This window comes from Macrobrachium nipponense, chromosome 37 (assembly GCF_015104395.2).
Source record: "Macrobrachium nipponense isolate FS-2020 chromosome 37, ASM1510439v2, whole genome shotgun sequence".
In the NCBI taxonomy this organism is placed as follows: domain Eukaryota; kingdom Metazoa; phylum Arthropoda; class Malacostraca; order Decapoda; family Palaemonidae; genus Macrobrachium; species Macrobrachium nipponense.
This window is the reverse complement of record NC_061097.1, coordinates 41,215,867-41,228,705: the sequence shown is the minus strand read 5'-3', so window position 1 is coordinate 41,228,705 and position 12,839 is coordinate 41,215,867. Positions and strand designations below refer to the sequence as shown.

At 36.8% G+C, this 12,839-nt stretch overlaps 1 long non-coding RNA gene across 3 annotated transcripts in view; it reads right to left on the bottom strand.

Annotated features, from left to right (window-relative positions):
- Positions 1 to 12,839, bottom strand: part of LOC135209186 (uncharacterized) — a 490,707-nt gene that overhangs the window by 284,192 nt on the left and 193,676 nt on the right. The gene's annotated exons all lie outside the window — the stretch shown is intronic.

Below are 12,839 nucleotides of genomic sequence, written 5' to 3'. Positions count from 1 at the left end.
CAGCTGTACAGAAAAGATTCAAAGGAAATCGAACATTCCGAAAGCTTTCTGTACACAGTTTCTTGAAAAATGTATTCATATACATAACTGGATTTGTTTCTCGATTTTAAGCTCATACTACTATGAGTAATTTGTAAAATAATAATAATAATAATAATAATAATAATAATAATAATAATAATAATAATATACCCAACTTGAACAAATGTGCATACATACTCGAATCTGATTCAGCTAACCTAAGCACTGATGCATATGGTTTTAAACAGTTTCAAGACTCTTGAAAAAATATGTCACACAAGGACGTTTTCTGACATCGTTTTGGATTTCGCTGACTAAGTTGCGCCGAGTAACCAACACTGTCGGCAAAACTGAAAGACGCTGAGGTCTCTCCTGTGTAGATATACAAGTCTTGAAAGTTTACAAAACAAGGGATTCATGTCTGACTCGGCAATTAAAGAAACATAGTGGCACTACTTCTTCGATTTTCGGCCATTCCATTGAAGAGTGAGAGATGTGTATTTCTGGTGATAGTTCGCTCTCGACATGGTTCGGAAGCTACGTAAAGCCGTTGGTCCCGTTGCTGAATAACCACTGGTTTCATGCAACGTAAAAACACCATACAAACAAAACAAACTACTTGCTATTTTGATTTTTTCCAAGAGCTGCTATGTATGGGAAATTTTAAGTGTTAAATGATGTAACTAAACAACAATTGTTTTAACTGACTGTAAGCGTCGAAAGGCTAATTTCAATAGTGTTACAATTAGGAAGGTCAGAGACGTGAATAAGAATTTAACCTGTGTTGAACCTGTACACAGACATCTAGCTTTTTCTGGAAAAAGGCGGCATCTTACTACCTGAAGTGAACCGCATGAGGTAGTAATCATAGTCAGTGGTCTAAATGGGGACATTTGTTCATAAAGCACAGAAGTAAAAAGTAAGGAAGAGTCGTATCTTGCCAGTGACAGCAAAGAAATCAGTGCCACCAATTCTGAAGCTTCAGAAGACATAAGATATTTTGGACAACACCTTAATCTAATACTATAAACTAAGACTTTACGGGCTGCTCTAAGGGCAAGAGCCCGTGCTGGCATAAGGTCAGCAAGATCTCAAACAACAAACTAAGATACAGCAATACAACTGAAAATGCTTTAAACACATTTTTGCTAACTAGAAAAAAAAAAAGAAAAAATACGGCTATCAAAAAATAATTATTAGTAATTATCGAGATTTTTTTTATAATAATTCATAAAAACATGGAAAATGCTATTTAGTATTTGAGCCATGAATGAATAATGCAACGAAAAATATACAAATACTCTGTCTCTAACCGGTCATAGGTTATTTCTATTTGGACCTACTTTCGTTTGGTACTTTCATCCATTCAATTAAGGACGACGGCAATGTGCAGTGACGTTAAATGTACAAGAATTTTTCTTATCAACCATATTCTCTCTCTCTCTCTCTCTCTCTCTCTCTCTCTCTCTCGGCACTTTTGTGTGAATCTCAACCTATCAGGAAGACAGTTGAGTGCAGTAAAGCACAATCTTTTAAAATACTCATTTCCAAAGATAAAACATCTCTCTCTCTCTCTCTCTCTCTCTCTCTCACGGGTTATTTTTGTACGAGTGAATCCCAATATGTCAGGTGGAGGACGAATGGCGATGAAGCTTACATGCAGTGTTCGCCATCACCCCCCCCCCCCCTCCCCCCACACACGCCCTTTTCTCTCTTTTAAATATGCATGCACCACCGCTGCAGCGGATGGGTCATTCATAACTTTTATGAACGGGGCAGAGTCACACACAGGAGAAGGAAACTGACGCTATTTTGTCGGATAAAGTGAGAAGCATCTGGGTGCCATGCATCACAAACGCCAGCGTTCCCTGTTGATTTCATATGCTACTGTCGTTCGAATGTCGCTTGATTCGAATGACAGACGGAAAGGTAGCTTAACTGACTGGTATAATTAATAATTCGGAATAAGCAATAAAAATATTGCAAAAAGTAGCAAAATGCGTCAATGTTTCTTCGAAGTATATAATAAAGGCCACCAAAAACAGATCTATCTTTCGGTGGTCTCGGTATCATTCTGTATGAGCCGTGGCCCACAAAACTCTTAGCCGGCCGCGGTGGCCTGTGTTGTTGCATTGCCAGAAGATCATGGCTAACTTTAACCTTAGATGAAATAAAAACTACTGAAGTTAAAGGGCTGCAATTTAGTATGTTTGATGATTGGAGGGTGGATGATCAATATGGAAGTTTGCAGACTTCTAGCCTCCGTAGATTTCAAGATCTGAGGACGGACAGACGAAGCCATCTTAATAATTTCCTTTAAAAAAAAAAGGATGATCTAGCATTTTGGGAGGGGATGGAGCCACTTTTGAACGGGTAAGTACATATATTAATGGAGGTGCCAGCCCCACGCCTTTCTCTGTTCTTCCCGAAAATCAACATAGTTGACTACATATCAAGTTAAATGATTCAATGCTTAGACAAACAGAATCACAGTTGAAAAACTAACGCAGGATTATCGTTTGTATGGCGTACATTTTGCCTCCTGGACCACGTAAAATATATATAAATATATATATAGTATATATATATATATATATATATATATATATATATATATATATATATATATTCCACAAAATTCTTTAGCGATAAGATTACCAGCCTCATGTACTCCTTGAACCCCAGCTGACAACATACCCATCCAGATGCAAAACATCAACAGATGGACTACAGGTTGTCTCGACCAGACAGCTTCGGGAATCAAACCAAGACCTTACGTCAATGAGCCAGGCAACCCCACTATGCATATTAGTATACCTAGAAAGTGCGAAAAGATGATCCTTCTGTAATGGTGTAAGACATGTAATTTCGTACCAGGGAATTCATACACGATTACATATTGAAAGTATGAAGGTGGTAGTGAATTCTACGTTAGTGTGTCCCTAGCTCCACTTTATGTTAGGAGGAAACAGCCTAATTTCCTATGCTCTTATGAAAATCAGACTCTAATGCGACATAATATTACGACAAGAGTGAACCGAAAATGAATGAATCATTCCCCCAAAACGACTATCAAACGCGATAATACCTAATCGCGCGAACCTAAATCCTATTTACTGATTAGTTATCATTTTCGTTGCGTTTTATCCTGTCACGTGGACGAGACGTGTGCTCGTTTTAGAAGTGACAAAAAAAAAACACGTTAAAAAAACAACTATTATAAAACACGTGACGCCACGTAGAGCCCCGTGAAGACATTGCCATAACCTCGAATTCTTCATCTTTTCTGGATTCGTAGATTTCGTTAATCGATCAAGAGACTATAGCCTTGACCATTCCATGTCTTATTTTAGATGAGTATACACGATTATAAGCAGAGGGTGAGAGCGAGTATGAGGATTCCTAAGGGTTACATCCTGCTCTGGCATATGGCCAGCATCTTAACGACGAAGGACTCGGGGTCGTTTCAACGAACTGCAAAGGAAGCCTAAGGAAGCCTTATTCATATTTGTAAAAAGATTTTGAGTCTTTACTCTCCTCCTCTTTTTCGTAACAATACCCGGAATTTTCTTCTTAAGTGTCTTTAAATGATATCAGAATATGAAAGTTAGAAGCTAGAATCCAATAGATTTATTCTGCTTAATTTAAATCTATTCTTCCTGCAGTTTGAAAAATCAACGACAAAATCACGACGAGACAAAAGGGGAAACAGAAATAATCACATTTTCATTTTCAATTTACAACCTTCAAATAAAATTTAACGTAAAGGACTTGTCAGAAAATCGACTTGGGTTGAGTTAACAAACGTATGAAAAATTTACATATGCATATACATATATATATGCATACCATACATATAAATATAAATATATATACATAGTTTATAATACATACATACCTACATATACCTATGTATATATATATATATATATATATATATATATATATATATATATATATATAAAGGTTTTTTTTGTCATGAAGGAAAAATGAAAAAGCGAGATAGCCAAGTACTTTCGGTCCTGTTCGGACCCTTTACTCAGTAAAGGGTCCGAACAGGACCGAAAGATCTTGGCTATCTCGCTTTTTTATTTTTTCCTTCGTGGCAAAAAAAAAAAAAAACTTTATTTATACATAGCATCACGTTTTATATACTTCGTGATCAAGTTATTCATATATATATATATATATATATATATATATATATATATATATATATATATATATATATATATATATATACACCGTGTGTATATACGTAAATATATTTGAGAGAAAGAAATAGAGAGAGAGCACTTAATCAAAGGCAGTCGTAGTGTTTACCTTTCCAACGAAGCCTCCAACAACTGCTGACACAGCTAAAATATCGACGTGCAGCAGCTATCGTCAGGCCTTTTGTCTCTCTCTACTGGTCGCCAGAATCTCAAACAGAGAGAGAGAGAGAGAGAGAGAGAGAGAGAGAGAGAGAGAGAGAGAGAGAGAGAGAGAGAGAGAGAGAGATTTCAAGTCCCAGTTTCCTAAGTCTGTGAAATCCGTCGGATTCCCTCGACTTAGGAATCTTTGTCTACTGGTTTTTCTTGTCACTAACTTTACTGGTGTCCTTCTACCGCCCCTTTCTCTACTCATTCTCATCTCCTGTTTTCTTTCACTTTCGTCTCTCTCCCCGCCCCCGCCCCCCACTTCCTTCTTCCCCATTCCATCACATCTCCCGTTCGCTCTTCCCTCTGCTTTCTCTCTCTCTCTCTCTCTCTCTCTCTCTCTCTCTCTCTCTCTCTCTCTTCCATTAACTCTTCCCTCTTCTTTCTCCTACTTCTCTCTCTCTCTCTCTCTCCCCCCTTTTCAACCTCTCCATCTCCCGTTCACTCTTCCCTCTTCTCTCTCTCTCTCTCTCTCTCTCTCTCTCTCTCTCTCTCTCCATCTTCCATTAACTCTTCCCTCTTCTTTCTCCTACTTCTCTCTATCTCTTCCCCCTTTTCCTCTTCTCCATCTCCCGTTCACTCTTCCCTCTCTCTCTCTCTCTCTCTCTCTCTCTCTCTCTCTCTCTCTCTCTCTTTTTCCACCTCTCCATCTCCCGTTCATTCATTCATCCCTCCTCCTCTCTCTCTCTCTCTCTCTATTTTCTACTCTCCCTTTCCCACCTCTCCATCTCCCGTTCATTCATCTCTCTTTCTCTCTATCTCCCTTCTTCCTTTTCCCCCCTCTCCATCTCCCGCGCATTCATCCCCCTCGTCTTTCACTCTCGCGTTTCAATCTCCGCCCATCCATTCCCACCTTCCGTTTGTTGTACATGGCGCGAAATTCTTTTGGCCTCCTCTCCTCCTCCGTCTGGCTTACGCGGGTCCTCCCTTCCCATCCATCCTGGAAGGAAGAGGATTAAAGACAGACGACTCGTTCGGAGGAAGGTTTTTTTTTTTTTTTTTTTTTTTTTTTTTTTGAAAGAGGAGTGAGGGCAGTTAGCTAGCTAACCTTGGTAAGGAAGAGTTTAAGAGCAACAGGTCCTCCTCCTCCTCTTAACACGAAGAGCAAGGGATCCCGATCCCTCTTAGCAAACGTGCCCCCCCTACCCCCACCCCCCGTCTTCCATCTGTGACTGACTTTTCCGAAGTGGTGGTGAACGGAAAAAAATATAGAATTTACAAAATATACAAAATATAGAATTTACAAAATATACACAAACATAGAATTTACAAAATATACAAAATATAGATTTTACAAAATATACAAAACATAGAATTTACAAAATATACAAAATATAGAATTTGCAAAATATAGAATTTACAAAATATACAAAATATAGAATTTACAAAATATAGAATTTACAAAATATACAAAATATAGAATTTTGTACAAAAAATATGCAAAACAAAATAGGAAATTTACAAAATTATACAAAATATAAAAGGAATTTACAAAATATACAAAACAAATAAGGAATTTACAAAAATATACAAAATTATAGAATTTAAAAAATAGGCAAAACATAGAATTTACCAAAAATATACCAAAATAGTTTGTAGAATTTTACAAAATTATACAAAATTTATTTAAAGGAATTTACAAAAATATACCAAAATATAGAATTTACAAAAATAAAATGCCAAAAGAACAAATTAGAAATTTACAAAATATTAAAAATATAAAAGAAATTTACAAAATAGGGCCCCCCCCCCCCCCCCCCCCAAAAAAACCCAAAAAAAAAAAAAAAAAAAAAACAAACAAAACCAAACAAAAAAAAAAAAACCAATTAGAATTTAAACAAAATATACAAAATAATTTAGAAAATTTACAAAAATATGCAAAACAAAATAAGAATTTGACAAAATATACAAAATATGAATTTACAAAATATAGAATTTACCAAAATTACAAAAATTAGAATTTTACAAAATAATGCCCAAAAATATAGAATTTACAAAATATACAAAATATAGAATTTACAAAATATGCAAAACATAGAATTTACAAAATATACAAAATATAGAATTTACAAAATATACAAAATATAGAATTTACAAAATATACAAAACATAGAATTTACAAAATATACAAAATATAGAATTTACAAAAAATATAAAACAAAATATTTAGAATTTACAAAAATATAAAAACAAAATATAGAATTTACAAAATATACAAAATATTAGAATTTACAAAAATATCAAAAATAATAAGAATTTTACAAAAAATAATAGGAATTTACAAAATATACAAAATATAGAATTTACAAAATATGCAAAACATAGAATTTACAAAATATACAAAATATAGAATTTACAAAATATGCAAAACATAGAATTTACAAAATATACAAAATATAGAATTTAACAAAATAATAAAAATTATAGAATTTACAAAATATCAAAATATAGGAATTTACAAAATATAAAACAAATATAAATTTACAAAAAATATACAAAATAATAAGAAATTTTACAAAAATATACAAAATATAGAAATTTAACCAAAATATTAACAAAAATATTAGAATTTACAAAATATACAAAATAAAATAGAATTTTTTACAAAAATATGAACAAAATTATAGAATTTACAATAAAAATCAAACGGGTTTAGTGGGTAGGCAGCCAGTGGAGGCAACTCGCAAGGGGGCCCTGGGGGGGGGGGGGGGGGGGGCATGGGCAAGTACCTATCCTACTGTATGAAAAGTGGGTAACGACCAGAAAAGGTTTAGACAAATGGCCAAGCGCTGGGACCTACGAGGTCATTCGGCGCTGAAAGGGAAATTGACAATAAGGTTTGAAAGGTGTAACGGGATAACCTCGCACTTGCACTATGAAACAACTGTTAGAGCGAGTGGAAAGTCAGGTGAAAGAACGAGAATATGAATGGAGGTCCAGTAAAAAGAAAGATGGAGGTTGTAGCTTGGGGCCGACGGGACGCTGCGAAGTCTATTAAGTAATGCCTACAGTGCACCACGTGAGGTGCACTGACGGCACTTAAAGGATGAGGCGTCCAGTTCAGCCAGGTACTCAGACCCCGGCTACTGATTTTACCATAAATTCTAACTAACAGGAGGATAAAAGGACGTGGGACTATCAACCCCAACGGCATTTCTCCGGTACTTGAACAGACCTTAGGATTCTCGCGTTAGCGGTAACTGGTCACAATGAGGTCTAAAAAAAAAAAAAAAAAAAAAAAAAACAAGGCTGAGCGAGATGATCTCCGAAATGCCTTAAAGCCAGCCGTATGTAAGGAGATGCAAAATCGTTCGTTATTACTATTACAAGCCAAGCTGTAACCCGACTTGGAAAAGCAGAACGCTATATACTCATGGTGAGAAATAACACAGAAAATGAAATACGATAAAGAAAAAGTGAATTTTATATATGACAAATGACAATTAAACTTTGAAGTTGGTCTCACGTCAGCCTTCTTTAAAAAAAAAAAAGTAAATAAATAAACAGCTTTTACATGAACTGTGAACTTCTTCAAGAGCCAATGATTCAACTACATGATTAAGATCATACAACGGTATGGTCACAGCAGGAATAAAACTTGTTTTAAAAAAAACATTACAGTACAGACCATAACAGAAAAGCAGGCAAAATGATTAGATTTCACAAAATATCTGCAGGTAGAGAGAGAGAGAGAGAGAGAGAGAGAGAGAGAGAGAGAGAGACTAAAATCACCTTCCATCAGGCGAAACACTGTGCCCTTAGAGAGATTAGGTTAAGATGTATCGCCTACACTACTACAGTAGTAACATTTTTTACATAAGCTTAAGGGAGAAACCTAGCTCATAAGAAGTAGGTTTGACTGGCTATCGATTGTACATATTCTCGACTACCTGGTTAAGAGCCAGACGAGTTCCTCGCTGGACGAGTGGTTTTCGCGCTCGGCTGCCAATCCGGTAGTCCGAAGTTCGATTCCCGGCTCAGCCAACGCGGAATCAGAGTAATTTATTTCTGGTGGTAGAAATTAATTTCTCGATATAGTGTGGTTCGGATCCCACAATAAGCTGTAGGTCCCGTTGTTAGGTGACCAATTGGTACCTAGCCACGTAAAAATATCTAATCCTTCGGGCCAGCCCTAGTTGAGCTGTTAATCAGCTTAGTGGTCTGGTAAAACTAAGATATACTTAACTTAAGAGCCATATGGCTGTTACCACGACGCCGACAACGCTTGGCTACGTGACTGAACTGTTTTCCAAAATTCTTCATTGATTAGTGGAGTCATTTAAAAATACTCAAATGGTACACGTCGCTTCACCTTGATTCGTTTATTCATTTATTCATTCGTTCACTCTACTTGTTTTGCGACAACTCTTTATTCTTGTACATGGAATGGAACATAGAATTCAGCCCAAAAGACTTAGCACTGGGACCTATGAAGCCATTCAACACTGGCAGGGAAATTGAGAGGAGAAAGGCTTGCAGGGTGTAACATGAGGAAAACCTCAAAGCAGTTGCACTGTGCAACAAGTGTAAGGAAAGGGAGGATAGTCAGATGGAAGAAAGATAATATGAATGGAGGTACAATAAAAAGGAATGGAAGGGGTTGCAGCTAGCGGCCGTAGGGACGCAGCGAAGAACCTTCTGTAATGCCTACATTGCGCCGCGTTTCAGGGTCGGTAACTGTAGCTTAGTTTATTCATTTAAATACCCTTTATTTCATTGTTTCTATTTTCATGTTGTCATTCTATACTCTTACTTCCCCTTCTATTTGTATTTCCGTTTCTTAATTACGTGTGTATTTGGAGCTGCGGTTCCTTTCTTACCTAGTTAACGACCGTTTTGCTTTAATCCATACGAATGCGTCCATATTATGAATAATAATGGTAATCCTGTATAAGACTCTCCATATTAAATTAATTGGGGGAACAATTAATTTGACAATTTGGTATTTTACTAACCAGGATATTAAGGTCCGGGATCCATTAAGTCTGTGTAAGAGAATTATCTCGATGGTTTGCAGGAATCGATGAAGCGAGGTTAGAACATTCTCTCTCTCTCTCTCTCTCTCATCGTCTCTTCTCTCTCTCTCTCTCTCTCTCTCTCTCTCTCTCTCTCTCTCTCTCTCTCTATTTTATTTATACTTAAATATGGAGACTGTGGGAATTACAATATACAAATTGAGTGTTTTTTGTATTGTGATAATTATTAGTCTCTCTCTCTCTCTCTCTCTCTCTCTTCTCTCTCTCTCTCTCTCTCTCTCTCATCAGTGCTAGAATGTACACACATGAACCCTCAACACACAAACTGGCATACACCTACACACGAAGTCTGTACAATTGTTCCTTTGAACGAGGTTGCCATCTGGACTCTCTGCCAACCGGACTTTCATCACCTGGGGTTGATTATATATATATATATATATTATATATATATATATATATATATATATATATATATATATATATATATATATATATGCTTCCACGACCTTGGCCACCTCATACGCCTACACTTACCATCAACCCTTGTTTTTCATTCGTTTCAAATGGTCAGATTTTTAATAACACTTTGATTCATCCTTTCATCTGAGCTTAACTATTAACCACTATTTATATTCCCGTATTTTTCACCCTTTCAGTGTTTTCTCAAGACTAGGTACTACAGAAACATCATTTCAACAGCCTAAGCCTTTGATCTCTCAGTTGCATTCAGCACCCTCGCTTCTCTTCCGTGAAGGAGAGTTGACTCAACCATTCCGATCTTGGCTTCCATAGACGATCCAAATCCCCTCATCAATCTTTTGCAACACGTAATCAGGGACTCGCCCATCTTCATCGAAACATCATTCTTTAGTATGTCTAAATACCTGCATGAATTCAAAACTTCCAGTTGTGTCTCATTCACGCTCGAAATCATCATCTTTCCATCCACCTAGTTTATCATTTTCCCTTACAGCCATATTCATGCTCACATTCAGTGTCAATGTTATCGTCTTCTCTAGGAAACTTTTTCAAATCGTAACTTTTTCTACAGCAGTTATGCATTACCTTTAAACAATGTGTCGCTGCAAACAAACAATCCACATTCCATCCATGACAAACTTTCTCATCCCATGATTCTGCACCTGAATGCGCTGTCCTTTATATATCTCATCACACACTCCATCCACAAATATATCAAACAGGCATGAATGCAAAATACCCCATAGAATAGATACAGATCCACTTTCCCACGAAACCAGTTACTCTCCCCTCTACATAAACTGCAACGCGTTTCACTTCCATCATAAAACCTGATAACTTTTCCTGTACATCATAGATCCTGTACATCTTTAATCTATTGCGTCGATCACAATCTTTTTCTAGGTCCACGTATACCATGTAAAGCTATTCTCTTCACTCCCAAACTTCTCATATTACCGTTTATTGGAAAACATCTCATTCACACACCGTCTTCCTTGTCTAGACTCGTATTTTTCTTCCGCTGTCAACCTTTCAGGTATGTGTGTTACTTTCTCGACCAGAACTCCGGGTTGTAGGTATATACCGGTTGGCCAGAACCAGTGTGACCGAAGTCATTTCGAAATAGGATCTTACCTAGAGAGTGACCCCCAACAAGCGGTTTAACCTGGTATGTATAAACCTTTCCGGCCTGTTTAGTACAGGCCCATTTGGGATGGCCGTAAAAACATAAACAAAAGACTGTCAGCATCATATAGATAATGACCCCATGAAATATTAGTCCCAGATAACGACCCCGGAACTTTTTTGGGGGTCACTCTCTAGAAAAGATCCTCGAGCTATAATTGTTTAGCGAAGGTCTTCTAGAGCGGCACTCATTCAGCGAAGGTCGTTCAGAGCAATTAATCACCACTTGGAGGTAGACTACAAACAAACGAACGAATTGTCTCAAGCGCAGTTTAAGGCAAATATTCACGACTTCTTGTCGTGGAATTTTGTTTAGAATTCACTACAGCCCATGATGGGGATGTGTGTGTGTGTGTTGTTGTTTTTTTTAAAGCGTGGCCACGGGAAAGAAGCGTATAAACCAAGTGTTTTCAATTGTTCGTACCCCACGTACCCTTTCGGGTATCTGTAATGTCAGTAATGTACCCCCTTCATTCCGTATAAAGGGGAAAACAAAACCAACTCAGAAAAACTGTACAGAGGAGAGTTACGCACATAACTCTCCTGACATAACCAATCATATCGTAAGCATAAAAAATTTCCATAAAAAAAATAAGGGCAATTTTTCATAATTATTTACCTCTGGCTATGCAGTAAATGTTCAAGGTTATGGTACTGAGCTGCAAAAACAAAATACATTATTATTACTACATCAGCTTCAAAAGTAGTTAATGAATTGGCTGAAACTGTTTTCAATAACTATCCTAGTTGGCCGAGGAGCAGTTTTAGCTCAAGCGCATTGAAGGTCGGCATCTAACATTCATTCGAATGCCATGGGGAGCGCGTACCCCTTGACAGACCCTTGGGGTACGCGTACCCCATGTTGAAAACCCGTGATATAAAGGATATATCCACAGAGAAGGATAAAGCCACCCAAAGTACTGCCGAGCGGCGCTGTGAGATGAAAAACAGCAGAAATAGGTTTCTTATCTAAATGTAGAAATGTCAAACAAGTACTATTATTTTGCTTACAAATTACTACTGTACTGCTTCATCTATTTCCCGCTCTCACTCCATTGCTCAAAACGAGTACGCTCAAACCAAATTATGTAAATCTTGGTTCAAACTGCATTCGTTAGGAACGAAAATTTTGACTTACATCTACCCCAGGATATTAGACAAAGTTATACCGGCATAAGTCTTAGTTTTTTCTATCACCTTTATACAAAAGGACAACATCCACTCCATCTAAAATTCACCCCCTGCCCCCTCCAACACCTCTAGGCATGCCTAACAAAAGCTAATCACCTAGTATTCTTACATGTAGAACAGTAAGTTCCAGAAGTGAAGCGACAAAATTCAGAATTGATCGTACTTCTTGAGAAACTCGTGGGGTTGCCAGTTAGTATACTTTATGCCAATTACTGTCATCCTCTTTATCTAATATGTATCAGTGATTAACTGTAGATGCACATAAAGTATTTCCCCTGTGAATGATCAATGTTAGTTCAATAATTTTTATTAAAAGAAAAAATAGAAAAAAAAATTCTCCATAGAAACATCTGCGGCTCTCAATGTGTGATATCAAGTGTTCACCATTGACTGGCAGTAGGAACCGAGTGCATAAGCATTGGCCTAATATGATTTATAAATTAACTTTCTACTTTTATAGCGTTATATCGAAAGTTATTATGATTTATTTTGGTAAAGCACAAAGAAGTTTAGCATCTGCTTAAATGAAATATAAATAAGACACAAGTTGGTGTGGTAAAAAAAT